The following is a 13,232-nucleotide window of genomic DNA, read 5'->3' on the forward strand; positions in this document are numbered from 1 at the left end:
CACAAGTGACCAGATAGAGTTCCCTGTGCTATACAGCAGGATCTCAGTGCTTATCCACCCCAAATGCATCTACTAACCCCAAACTCCCAGTCCATCCCACTCCCTCCCCCTCGGCAACCACAGTCCATTCTCTGCGTCCGTGGGAACATTTCTATGAGCCACACCAAAGTATTTTGAGCCCCGGGCACTTTGTCTCCTAAGCCCAGTAGAGACATAGACATGAGACTAAGGAGAGACAAGGTGAGATTCAAGCCCACGCAGTAGGAAGTTCTAACCTCCTCTTTCTACTGCCCTTCTCAATTAAAAAACACAACAAAACAAAAAAACACAGGCGTTCCCATCGTGGCTCTGTGGTTAATGAACCTGACTAGTATCCATGAGGACTTGGGTTCGATCCCTGGCCTCGCTCAGTGGGTTAGGGATCCAGCGTTGCTGTGGTGTAGGTCGCAGACACAGCTCTGATCTGGTGTTGCTGTGGCTGTGGTCTAGGCCATCGGCTATAGCTCTGATTCGACCCCTAGCCCGGGAACCTCCATATGCCAAGGGTGTGGCCCCAAAAAGACCAAAAAAAAAAAAAGAAAACCTGCCCCAAAACAAAAAGCAAACAAAAAAAACAAGCAAGAAACTGTAGGGAGTTCCCTTGTGGTGCAGCGGGTTGAAGCCCAGGAAATTCCACATGCCACAGGCACAGCCAAAAAAAGAAAGAAAGAAAGAAAAACTGCAGAAAAGGGACTAATTATTGGAAATCTTGATGCTGTGGTGGTATTAATAGTTCCCTCTGGAAAATGTAACTTGGTTTGTTTATTCACTTCCCCACCAATTTCCACCCCCTGCCTCGCTACTTTTTGACCGAAACTTTTCTGAGCGCCAAGCCCACTCTGTCCTCTTCCGTGGAAATTCTAGACACCCGACCTTGGCCTTCTCTCCAGGCTCACACCTTCAGGGGAACTGGTTTGTCCAGAGGTCGAAAGGGGATTCATTTATCCTATAGAAGCAGCTCCAAGTCCCTACCTAATCCCCAGAAACAAGATAACTTGCCACTGTGATAATAGCAAGAGCAACGTGTGTTTTGAGAGCTCTCGGTGTGCTGGGCCTTTGTGGTCCCTTGCCATGTGCTCTCCTGAAGGCCTCAGGAACCTATGGAGAGAAATTATCATCTCTGTTTTGCAGATGAAGAAACCGAGGCTTAGAAAGACTAAGTGAGTTGCCTGAAAGTGTTGCCAGGAGGGGACTGAGCTGAGCTTGCTGGTCTGTTGTCAGATCCTGACCTCCGTGGGCACAGACTCTTTCCTCCCCATTGCCCAGCACAGCGCCTTGGTACAGACACACCCTCAGTGTGGAATGAATGCATGTTGGATTTAACTATCCACTGTCCTGCTCTCTAGGGATGCCTACCTGCTTTGGCTCCCTGCTGTCTGTCTTGGAATAGTCCCTGCTTCCTGCCCCTGAAGTGCAGAAATTGGCAGCTATCATCCTGGGGCGGGCATGGGGGGATGGGATGGATGTCTGGGGCAACTGAAAGCCCTGGTGGAGTGAGGAATTGATCAAAACCAGGAAGGCGGAGTTCCCATCGTGGTGCAGTGGAAACGAATCCAACTAGGAAGCATGAGGTTGCAGGTTCAATCCCTGGCCTCGCTCACTGGGTTAAGGATTTGGTGTTGCCGTGAGCTGTGGTGTAGGTTGCAGATGTGGCTTGGATTCTGCATTGCTGTGGCTGCGACATAGGTTGGCAGCTGCAGCTCCAAGTTGGACCTCTAGCCTGAGAACCTCCATATGCCGTGGGTGCAGCCCTAAAAAGACAAAAGACTAAAAAACCAAAAAAGTCCAGGAAGGCTCGGGCACTCACTTGCCCATCAAGGCCCCTCCAACTCCATCCCCCATCCCAACCTGTGGAATCTCACAGGAGGAGTCTATTGCCTCCCAAGGCTGCTTCCTGGAACTCAAAGATGAAACCTGACAGGCACTCTGGCACAGGGCCAGCTGGAAGGTGGTGGCTGAGGGAGTCTGTGTGGCTCTTCGCCCCAGGGCTCATCTTTTCCTCTTCTAATGCTTTGGCCCTTCCCCAGGATACATTGCTGGGAGCAAGTACCCCCAGGGGAACTTGAATTCACTCAACAAAATAATTTGCCACCTGGGAAGTACAACTATTCTAAAGATAGACAATTAAACTGCATATGCCATCTGAGGCAGAATGATCGAAGCAGATGGAGAAAATTTTTATTATTTATTTGTTGGCTGCACCTGTGGCATGTGAAAAGTTCCCAGGCCAGGGATCAAACCCATGCCACAGCAGTGACCCAAGCCACTGCAGTGACATCACCTGGTCCTTAACCCACTGTGCCACAAGGGAACTCCCGGGACCAAGATTTTAAAGTAAAGCATAATAATTATATTTTAAAAGATAAGAGCCGTTCCCTGGAGGTTTAGTGGTTAGGACTCAATGGTTTCACCACTTCAGCCCAGATTCAATCCCTGGTCTGGGAACTGAGGTCCCACATCAAGCCACTGAATACCATGGCAAATAATAATAATAGTAATAAGGGAAGAAATTCATAAAATAATGCAAAGAACAAGAAGCCGTAGGAGAGAACCAAGTCAAAAGATTAGCTGTGAAATATATATTTGAAGTAAAGGACATAGGAGTTCCCGCTATGGCACAATGGGATTGGCAGCATCTTGGGAGCACTGAGACATAGGTTTGATTCTTGTCCTGGCACAGGGGGTTAAGGATCCAGTGTTGCCACAGCTGTGGTCTAAGTCACAACTGTGGCTCGCATCTGATTCCTGGCCCAGGAACTCCATATGCCTCGGGGTGGCCAAAATAAATAAATAAAGTAGGAGATCCCGTTGTGGCTCAGCAGTTAGCGAACCCGACTAGCATCCATGAGGACTCGACAAGAATTAAGAGACCAGGAACCCCGGCCTCAATCAGTGGGTTAAGGATCCGGCGTTGCCATGAGCTGTAGTATAGGTTGCAGACGCAGCTCAGATCCCGAATTGCTGTGGCTATGGTGCAGGCTTGCAGCTTCAAGCTTCAGCTCCGATTGGACCCCTAGCCTGGGAACTTCTATATATGCCTTGGGTGCGGCCCTAAAAAGACAAAAAAAAAAAAAGAAAGAAAGAAAGAAAGAAAAAGGATCTGGCATTGTTCGTTGCTGTGAGCTGTGGTGTAGGCCAGCCGCTGCAGCTCCGATTCAACCCCTGCCCTGGGCACTTCCATATACCGCAGATGCAGCCCTAAAGAGACAAAAAAATTAAATAAAGAAAGAAAGAAAGAACACAATATGTGGCATAAATATCAGGATGGCTACCACTGAATTAGCAACTAGTAAAGAGGAAAATCAGATTGAAAACTATCCCAGAAGGAAGCAGGAAAAGATAAAGAGATAACAAATGAAAAAGCAGACCTAAGAGAGATGGAGAATAGTAGATATCCCAAAAGGAGAGAAAAAGAAAAATGGAGAAGAGGAAAGACTTGAAGAAATAATGGACATTAAATAATCCAGAATTAAAGGAAAATGAATAAACACCTATTGAGAGGATTCACAGAGTAGCCAACAGTAGAAATAGAGAAAAATGCACACAGAGATATCAGGGTAAAATGGAGAATAGGAAAGACTAACAGAGGAAGGGCAGAGAGAAGTAGCATCCCTTACAAAGGGGCAAGAATCAAGAGGAGTCCCCATCGTGGCTCAGCGGAAACGAATCTGACTAGTACCCATGAGGATGCAAGTTCCATCCCTGGCCCGCATTCAGTGGGTTAAGGATCTGCCGTTGCCGTGAGCAGTAGTGTAGGTCACAGAGGTGGCTCAGATCCCATGTTGCTGTGGCTCTGGTCTAGGCTGGCAGTGGCAGCTCCAATTCGACCCCTAGCCTGGGACCCTCCATATGCCTCGGGTGCAGGCCTAAAAAGAGAAAAACAAAACAAAACAAAAAAACAAAAAAAACGAAGTGACAAGAATCAGATTGACATTATTTGCCTCAATAACAACACTTCATAAAGGAGATCAAAGAGTAATGTTACTAAGAATTGAAAGAAAAGAACCCTTTCAGTCCAGAATTTTAAAGCCAGCCAAATTGTCATTCAAACATGAGGTCATACTAAAAATATTCTTAGGCAAATAAAACCTCAGAAGGTGAAATACACAAAGACCCACAGTGAAAATTCTTGTGGAGGAAATACTTAAATAATAAAAGAAACAACCAGAATCTTGGTTGATGAGACAAAGAATTGGGGCTTTATTCTCTAGCCAGCTCGAGGCATTGATGGTCTTGGAATGATGGAGAGACAGTCTGGGGAAAGCCAAGGTCTCTGCAGTTCTAATTCTTTGTCCAAGGGAAGAAGTCTGGCAGCCTCTGTTCCTTTACAGTTGTGTATCACATTGGAGTGAAAAAAAACACACTGCCCCAATCTACTTAACATTTATTGGGCAATTACTGATGCCGTGTGCATGGCTCTGGGAGTTCATTGCGGAACTAAGCCACTGGACTCTCCTGGAAATTCTAGTATTTCTGCATTCTTTCTGTAGCTTCTAGATCACCATTTAAACGTCTCATGGACCCACTTTGCTAGACAAGTGTCCTGGTTTTCGACCAAAAAATTAGGGCACACGTCCAAGTCCAAGCGACATGAGACCCCAGAGGAGGGTGCAACTTGGCCTTGGCATCTGCATGGAGCTGAGCAAGGGGCTCCGATGGCCGTCACCAGAGTTTGGGGAGCCAGAGCCCAGAGAGTTCAGGGTAGGTCCAAAGCCACCCCATCCTAGGGCATCTGCTAAAGCCCATCTCTCCCACGCAGCTTCTATGTGTGCATGAATTTGTTTCTCAAGGAGCTCCTAGAACAGAAAGAAGACAGACCTATCTACCAATTACCGCACTTCCAAGTGATAAGCGCTGTAACCAAGGTACCTATAAGATGCTGTGAAAAGTCTCAGAAGAGACCGACCTACGTGAGTTTGATGGTGAGGCTTTGGGCAGGTCCTGGAGAAGGAAAGCAGCATCTATTAGCACCCAGCATGCATCAGGCACTCATTCTGCTAAAGGGTCTTTGTTTGTTTTGTTTTGTTCTTATGGCTGCACCCAGGGCATATGGACCAAGGATTGAACCTGGACCAAGGATTGAACCCGAGCCACAGCTGTGACCTACACTGGATCCTTTAACCCACAGTGCCAGGCAGGGCTTCAAGCCCATACCTCCACAGCTACCCAAGCAGCTGCAGTTGGATTCTTAATCCACCGTGCCACAGCAGGAACTCCTTTGCTAGAGGTTTGATGTGCCTTGCTAAATGACTTAACGCATGCAAAACCCTCATAGATCCCTGGTTTACACAGTAAGCCTAAGTAATTGATACTCATTATTAATGATTACTATCTCATTTGATTGTTGCAACCAGGAAGGAGGAATCACAAAGTCTATTCACAGCTAAGGAAACAGTCTTAGGGAGGGCATGTCGCAAGCCTAAGGACACTCAAGCCAGAATTCAAGCCCACGTCTTAATTCTAAAACCCACCCCTCTGTCGCTTCCAAAATACTGCCATTTTGAGGGACGAGGAGGACATTCCAGGCGAGGGACAAATCCTATGGGTGGTGGGAGGTGGGGACTCAATAGTCCCAAAGAGCCAAGGTTCAGAGTGTGGGACGGGACAGGAGGCAGGAGAATGGTGGGAAGGGCTTGGAATGCCAAGCCGGGGTGCGAGGAGCAGCCTTTATTCTGTCTGCAAGAACTGAGCCAGAGGGCCACGCCCCACCCCGGCTCACCCTGAAATCTCACCTCCCAGGTCCCTCTCCTATGAAAACGTGTCACCTGATGTCCTTGTCCTTCAGGTCAGGGCTGGAACAAGGTCTCCTGACTCCGAGCCCAGAGCTCACTCGTCCTCACGGCCTCCCTTTCAGGCTGTGGTATTTGCTCAGAGCCCAAGGCCTGGGGCAGAGAGCACAATATCTATGTCACCCTGCCTCCTGGAGGCCCCCAGGGGCTGTCTCCCAGAGAAGCTCAGTTCTGTAACCCCGAGCTGACACAGCAGGAAGGAGCAGGAAATAAGCTGTAATTATTCTTTCCCCTCAGCCTTGGACAGCTTTTGGATGGCTTGGCTTTGCCTCTCGTCTTTCTCATCTTTTTTTGGTCTTTTTGGGGCCACACATGCCAGGGTTAGGAACTCATTCTAGAAAGAAGCATGAATATGAGCAGAGGCAATTAGTGCTACGGGCTGCGTGTGTGAAGAACACAGGCTCTTTGGTATCTCTAAAGTATAGTTCATAAGCTCCATGTGGGCTCAAATGCCAGGCCTACACTGTCTCCTTTTTTTTTTTCTTCTTTTTGCCTTTTCTAGAGCCACTCCCATGGCATATGGAGGTTCCCAGGCTAGGGGTCTAATCAGAGCTGTAGCCACCAGCCTATGCCAGAGCCACAGCAACGCGGGATCCGAGCCGCGTCTGCAACCTACACCACAGCTCACGGCAACGCCAGATCCTTAACCCACTGAGCAAGGGCAGGGATCGAACCCGCAACCTCATGGTTCCTAGTCGGATTTGTTAACCACTGCACCACGACGGGAATTCCCCTACACTGTCTCCTTTTTATCTTCAGTGTTTAGCCACATCTCTAGCACATTGTGTGTGATTAATGAATATTTACTAAATGAAGACATGTGAAGAGATGAACAAATGAATGAGCTGTTTAATATAGTGTCGTTTAATATAATATGAGCCACATGTATAATATTAAATGTTCTAGTAACCACATTAAAAACCTAAAAAAAAGAGTTCCCGCTGTGGCGCAAAGGGATCAGCAGTGTCTTGGGAGCGCTGCAATGGAAGTTCAGTCCCCAGCCGGGCACAGTGGGTTAAGGCTCCAGTATTTGCGGCAGCTGTGGCTTTGGTCTCAAGTGCAGCTCTGATCTGATCTCTGGCCCAAGAACTCCATATGCTACGGGGTGGCCAAAAAATACAATTAAAAAAAAAAACTAAAAAGAAACATTAAATTTTGACAATATATTTTATTGAACACATATCCCAAATATTATCCAACATCTAAGCCATATAAAAAAATTGCTGAGATTTTTGTATTCTTTTATTTCGTGCTAAGTCTTTGCCGTCATGTGGGTATGTTACACTTACAACACAGTTCAGACCAGCCACATTTCAAGGACTCCATTGCCACAGACGGCTAGTGGCTGCTATATTGGTGAGCCAGCTTTTTAAATTTTTATTTATTTATTTTTGTGTCTTATGTCTTTTTTTTTTTTTTTTTTTTTTTTTTGTCTTTTTGCCTTTTCTAGGGCCGCTTCCTGCTGCATATGGAGGTTCCCAGGCTAGGGGTCTGATCAGAGCTGTAGCCACCGGCCTACACCACAGCCACAGCAACGCCAAATCTGAGCTTCGTCTGCGACCTACACCACAGCTCACGACAACACTGGATCCTTAACCCACTGACCGAGGCCAGGGATCGAACCCGCAACCTCATGGTTCCTAGTCGGATTTATTTCCACTGCGCCATGACTGGAACTCCAGCACAGCTCTTTTTTATTTTATTTTTTGGCCGCACCTGGGGCATGCAGAAGTTCCTGGGCCAGGGATCAAACCCATGTCACAGCAGTGACCCAAGCTATAGCAGTGACAACACCAGATCCTTAACTGCGAGGCCACCAGGGAACTCCTGAGTACAGTTCTAAATGCTGCTGAAGGGTACCTCCCAAACAACAGTGAGTTTAGAGGTGAGAGAGGTGGGATTTGAACCCAGGTCCACCTGAATCCAAACGCTTTTCTCCTCTACACCATGCTGTTTGCAAGTTCATCATGTTATTTGATTGAGTCCTCGCAGCCTAAAGGGTGGGATAAATAGCCCCGTTTTATTTTATTTTATTTTATTTTTATTTTTTGGTCTTTTTAGGGCTACACCCAAGGCATATGGACATTCCAGGCTAGGGGGCTAATCCTAGCTGTAGCCGCCAGCCTTTGCCACAGCCATAGCAATGCCAGATCCTTAACCCACTGAGCGAGGCCAGGGATGGAACCTGCCACCTCATGGTTCCTAGTCAGATTTGTTTCTGCTGCACCATGACGGGAACTCCTAAACAGTCCCATTTTAAAGCTCAGGAAACTGAGGCCCGGAGGAGAAGGAAGCACCTTGCTCACAAGTCCCTTCCTTGTAGTCAGCGTGGGGAAGTAGTCCCACCTCCAGAGCCCCTCCCCACTGCCCCCTGCCCTCTCCAAAGCCACATGCCAGTCTCTACCCTTTGCCCTCAGGATGGCCACCCTGCACACATGGCTCCCCTGCCTTTCTTCCCACCTCCCTGCTTTTGTCTGGTTTCCCAGCGCATGGAGGGGCTGCTCAGGTCTGCATGGTGTCCACATCTCACCTCCTAGCAAAGCTGGGGGCTGGCCCTGCCATCAGAGAGGGAGAGAGAAAAGAACGAGCGAAGGTTTCAATGAACCCTGGGTCCCCCAGACAAATGCCCCTCTGTATCTCGGTGCCTGTTGTGACTGGCTGTGGGCCAGCTCTCACTGCAGGCGGCTTGAATGGCCCGGATTGTTTCCCCACCTCCTGTCCTGTCTGCAGTCCAGCGCCTACCAGGCCCCAGCTTGGGCAGGAAAGGGGAGGGGTGTTCCTTCTGGAATGGAAGGTGTGGGAGGCAGGCAAGTTTCGGGGAGGGTGAGGGCCACGTCCTGAACCAAACCAGGAGGCAAGAGAGTCACAAGATGGAAGGAGCATGAGAGGGAGGGCACCGGGTCCCAGCTGTGCACTTTGCAGGAAAGCAAACTGAAGACCAGGCAGAACGAGTGACTTGCCCAAGGTCACACAGCAGGTGAGTGACAGAGGTAAGACTCGAAACCTGAGCCAGCTTCCAGCCCAGAGTTCTTGCGCCTCACATCAGGCTTTACTGTCGGGCTTTTGGTGGTGACCCTGCCAAACAGGAAAGGTGATAAGTGCCCAGGACGTTGAAGTCACGTGATACAGTTACAGGGTCCTACAGTTCTTTGAATTCCATACTAAAGTGCAGACACTCCAGATAGAGTTCACAGCAACGCCTTCACGACAAAGACCTTGAGATTGGTCAAGCTCTTGGAGGAGACGGAGAGGCAGAGAATCAAAGCGAGACCCCCGAAAGGTCAGCGTTAGGGATGAGCTCAAATCATTGGAAGTTGTTAGGGGCCCTGGGCTCTTAAAAATAATAATAAGAAGAAGGGTAGCCGGGGTGCCACGGGACAGGCACCTGGTTCCCAGGGGGCGTGGGTTTGGGTTTTTCCCCTGCACTCCCACCCCCAGTTTTTCTTCCTCCAGAAATTCACAGTGGCCTGTCCGTGGGGGACACAATTCAGTTACATCGATGTGTTCTTGCTTTAATAGATGCCAGTGAGAAGGAACTTGGAAACCTCAGTTGGTGCATTTTAGAAACGACGCACAGTCCCCACTGCCAGGTGGTGGAGGGCAAAGCTGAGGGGGAGACGCAGGGCGGAGCGGGACCTTTGGTGCTCAGCAGCTGGTTCACTTTGGCTCTTGCTATTGTTGTTACTAATCTTGTCTTGAATGAATCAGACAGGAGTTCTGGAAAATGAACCAAATGAATAACCAATGAACCTTCTTGTCCGCATGCGCCGTGCGCCTAGCCGGCCCTCAGAGTTCCCCATTTGTAAGCAGAGGGCTGTGGACCCGGTGGTTTTCAGACTGGTTTCCAGCAGATGCTCTGAGCACAGGAGTTGACTTCCACGGCTGCCACAGAGGGCGTGGGCAACAGTGAAAGAGACGTTGTGGGGGCAGGAGCAGGAGGGGGGAGTTTTGTTCCTTAAGCCTTTTGGAGGAGCTGAATTTTCCATCCTAGGTTCACCCCTCAAACTCTCTAGCAGAAGAGTAGGTCTCCTTTCCTCCCAGGACACACACCCAGAAAACCTACCAGTTTTTCTTTTTTGGCTGGCGGAATCTGCTTGCACCCCCCTCCTCCCCTGAGTTGGACTGGCTGCCCCCAACCTGCTGTGGGGCCACCCCGGGCACTCACCCCCTGCTCCCTGAGTCCCGTGAGCTGTCTGCCTTGCTCATGCATCCCCAACTAGTGGGGCAAATCCTCCCGGAGTGTCCCAGGAAAAGGTGCATGGGGTAAAGTGGATTTTTTGTGAAGCTTCGTATGCCCCGCAATGTTTTGCGAAGCTTCGAATGCTGCTTTGTAAGATAAAGTGTTCTTCTGCCTCACACTCAGTATTTAGTTTGGCTTGTGGTCCACTTCTAGGCTGGAGCTTATTTTCGCTCAGAATTTTGGAATTATCTCAGAGCTTCAGTGCTGCTGCTGTCAAATCCACTGCCATTCTGCTTTCACCTAAATATAGATCCTTTTATTGGTATTTGACCTTATTTTTTAAATCTGTAGATAGGAGGGAGTTCCTTTCGTGGCGCAGTGGAAATCTGACTAAGAACCATGAGGTTGCAGGTTTGATCCCTGGCCTCGCTCAGTGGGTGAAGGATCCGGCGTTGCTATGAGCTGTGGTGTAGGTCATAGGCGCGGCTCGGATCCTGCATTGCTGTGGCTCTGGCGTAGGCCAGCGGCTACAGCTCCAATTGGACCTCTAGCCTGGGAACCTCCATATGCCACGGGAGCACCCCAAGAAATGGCAAAAAAACCAAACAAAACAAAAATCTGTAGATAGGAGTTCTCTTGGGGCAGATTAAGGATCTGGCGTTGTTACTGCAGCGGCTTGGGTGGCTGCTCTGGTGAGGGTTTGATCCTTGGGTTTGATCCATCGCTGGGGAACTTCTGCATGCAGCCAAAAGGAAAAAAAAAAAAATCTATAGATGTGTATGGGATATTTTCTTTATTCCCCGTGTTCTAAAAAGTCACAATGGTGAGCCCCATTGTGGGTCTTTTTTATTCATTGTTCTGGGACTCTATGGGTCTTCTCATTCTGAAAATTCTTGTCCTTAATTTCTGGTAAATGTCCAGATATTCTTTGATAATTTCCTCCTCTTGATTTTTTTCTGCTTAATCATTTTGAAATTCATTTTATTAGAATGTTGGATCTCCTGGAGTAATTTGTTGTTGTTGTTGTTGTTTTGGGCCGTGCCTATGGCATATGGAAGTTCCTGGGCTAGGGATAGAACCCATGCCACAGCAGTGACCCAAGCCACAACAGTGACCCAAGCCACAACAGTGACAGCCCTTTCCCTCAACCCGATTTATAGCCAGAGTTTCAAAGTCAAAGGTGCATATGAATTGTCTGGGGATCTGAGTAATAAAGGGCATTTCTCATTCAGCAGTTCTGAATGAAGCCCAAGATTCTGCCTTTTCTTTTCTTTGTCCTTTTTTAAGTTATAATTAAAGTATAGCTGATTTATGGTTCTTCAATTTCTGTTATACAGCAAAGTGACCCAATCGCACACGGTCCCCTGTGCTGGACCTTCTTGACAGGGCTGGAGGGTTGCCCATGCTGCTGCCCAAGGCCGCACTCTGGATGGCCAGGGTCTGGAGCAGCGCCCTCCAGTGGAACTTTACGCAGCGGTGGACACACGCTAGACCCGCGCTGAGCAATACGGGAGCCACAAGCTCCGTGGATGTTAGCGCTTGAAATGTGGCGAGTGGGACTGAGGCGCTGACTTCTAATTTTATTTAACTTTCCTTAATTTCATTTAAATTTAAACAGCTACAGGTGGCTATCATCCTGGGCAGTGCAGGTTAGCCTCCCGATCCACCATCAGCAGAGGGTGGACTTAGCGTGTTCTGCTCAGGGGGAGGGGACCTAAAGCACGGAGGGTGGTGGAGGCAGTTGACAGCTGCAAATTCCCCTTTCCAGCCCCACGTGGCACCCTGGATTTGGAGGGCATCCGCAGAGTCCCCCTGGGGTTTCTTTGGTGCCATCGGCTTTTATTGGGCTCCCCAGTCTGCAGGGTCATGCTGCTAAGTCACATTGAGCTGTCAGCTTTCCCAGCTTTTAAAGCTGGACTGGGGAGTTCCTGTCTTGGCACAGCGGAAATGAATCCAACTAGGAACCATGAGGTTGCAGGTTTGATTCCTGGCCTTGCTCAGTGGGTTAAGGATCCGACGTTGCCATGAGCTGTGGTGTAGGTTGCAGATGTGGCTTGGATCCTGAGTGGCTGTGGCTGTGGCATAGGCCGGCAGTTACAGCTCCAGTTTGACCCCTATCCTGGGAACTTCCATATGCCACGAGTACAGCCCTAAAAAGCAAAAAAAGAAAAAAAGAAAAAGAAAGAAAAAAGAAAAAGCTGGACTGGCCTTTCAACAATGTAATTGGCGTCTCTCTTTTCCCTTTGTCTTGTGGATCTATACATCCTGATGCCTTCACTGTCATTCATGGGGGTTTTTAGGAGGAAGTGGAAGTGAATATTTGTGGTCCATCTGCTCTGTTTAACCAGAGGTTCCTCCTGCTTTTTTTTTTTTTTTTTCCCGTGGCCATGCCTGCAACATGTGGAAGTTCCTGTGCTAGGGATTGAACCTGTGCTACGGCGGCAACCTGAGCCTCTGCAATGACAACCCTGGATCTTAAACCCAATGCACCACAAGCTGTAGGCTCCATTTGACCCCTAGCCTGGGAACTTCCATATGCTGCAGATGCAGCTGTAAACAAACAAACAAACAAACAAACAATCCTGTGCTTAGATAACTTTAGGTGGCAAAAGGGACTTTGCAGATGTGATTATTTTAAGGATTTTTGAGAAGGGAGATTCCTCTGGATTACCTGAGGTGGGGGGCAAAGTGATCGCAAGGGCCCTTATAGGAGGGAGGCAGGAGAGTCAGGGAGAGAGAGGGCGATGTGAGCATGGCAGCAGAGGTCAGAGGGGAGATGCTACACCGTTAGCTGGAAGGTGGAGGCAGGGGCCACAGGCCACAGGCTGCAGTGGTGCACAGAAGCTAGAAAAGGCACAACAGAATCTCTTCTAGTGCCTCCAAAGGGAGTCCAGTTCTGCCAACATCTTGATTTAAACCCTGATTTTAGGCTTCTTCACTTCCAGACTATAAGAAAATAAATTTGTGGAATTCTCCTGTGGAGCATTGTGTTAAAGTTTCCAGCGTTGTCATTGCAGCAGCTGCTGTGGCTCAGGTTCGATTCCTGGCCTGTGAACTACCCCATGCCATGGGAATAGCCAAAAAAAAAAATTGTGTGTGTGTGTGTTTTAAGCTGTAATTTGTGACAGCAGCCACAGGAAACTAATGCATCTCTGCCATATATTAGCACCAAGACCTTGGGTGACTTAACCTCTCTGAGCCCCAGGGCTTTTTTTTTAATCTGG

General features: G+C 48.6%; 1 protein-coding gene across 3 annotated transcripts in view; it reads left to right on the plus strand.

Moving 5' to 3' along the window:
- Positions 1 to 13,232, plus strand: part of NCMAP (non-compact myelin associated protein) — a 41,517-nt gene that overhangs the window by 6,131 nt on the left and 22,154 nt on the right. Inside the window, exon 1 of one of the 3 annotated variants that reach the window (XM_013999054.2) lies at positions 8,071 to 8,818. The exons of 1 other annotated variant lie outside the window; for it this stretch is intronic. The gene's annotated coding sequence lies outside the window, so the exon portion shown is untranslated. Of the gene's footprint in view, positions 1 to 8,070; positions 8,819 to 13,232 lie in introns of those variants that run through there. One more of the 3 variants, XM_003127704.4, reaches the window with a different exon arrangement.

The sequence above is a fragment of the Sus scrofa genome, chromosome 6 (assembly GCF_000003025.6).
Source record: "Sus scrofa isolate TJ Tabasco breed Duroc chromosome 6, Sscrofa11.1, whole genome shotgun sequence".
In the NCBI taxonomy this organism is placed as follows: domain Eukaryota; kingdom Metazoa; phylum Chordata; class Mammalia; order Artiodactyla; family Suidae; genus Sus; species Sus scrofa.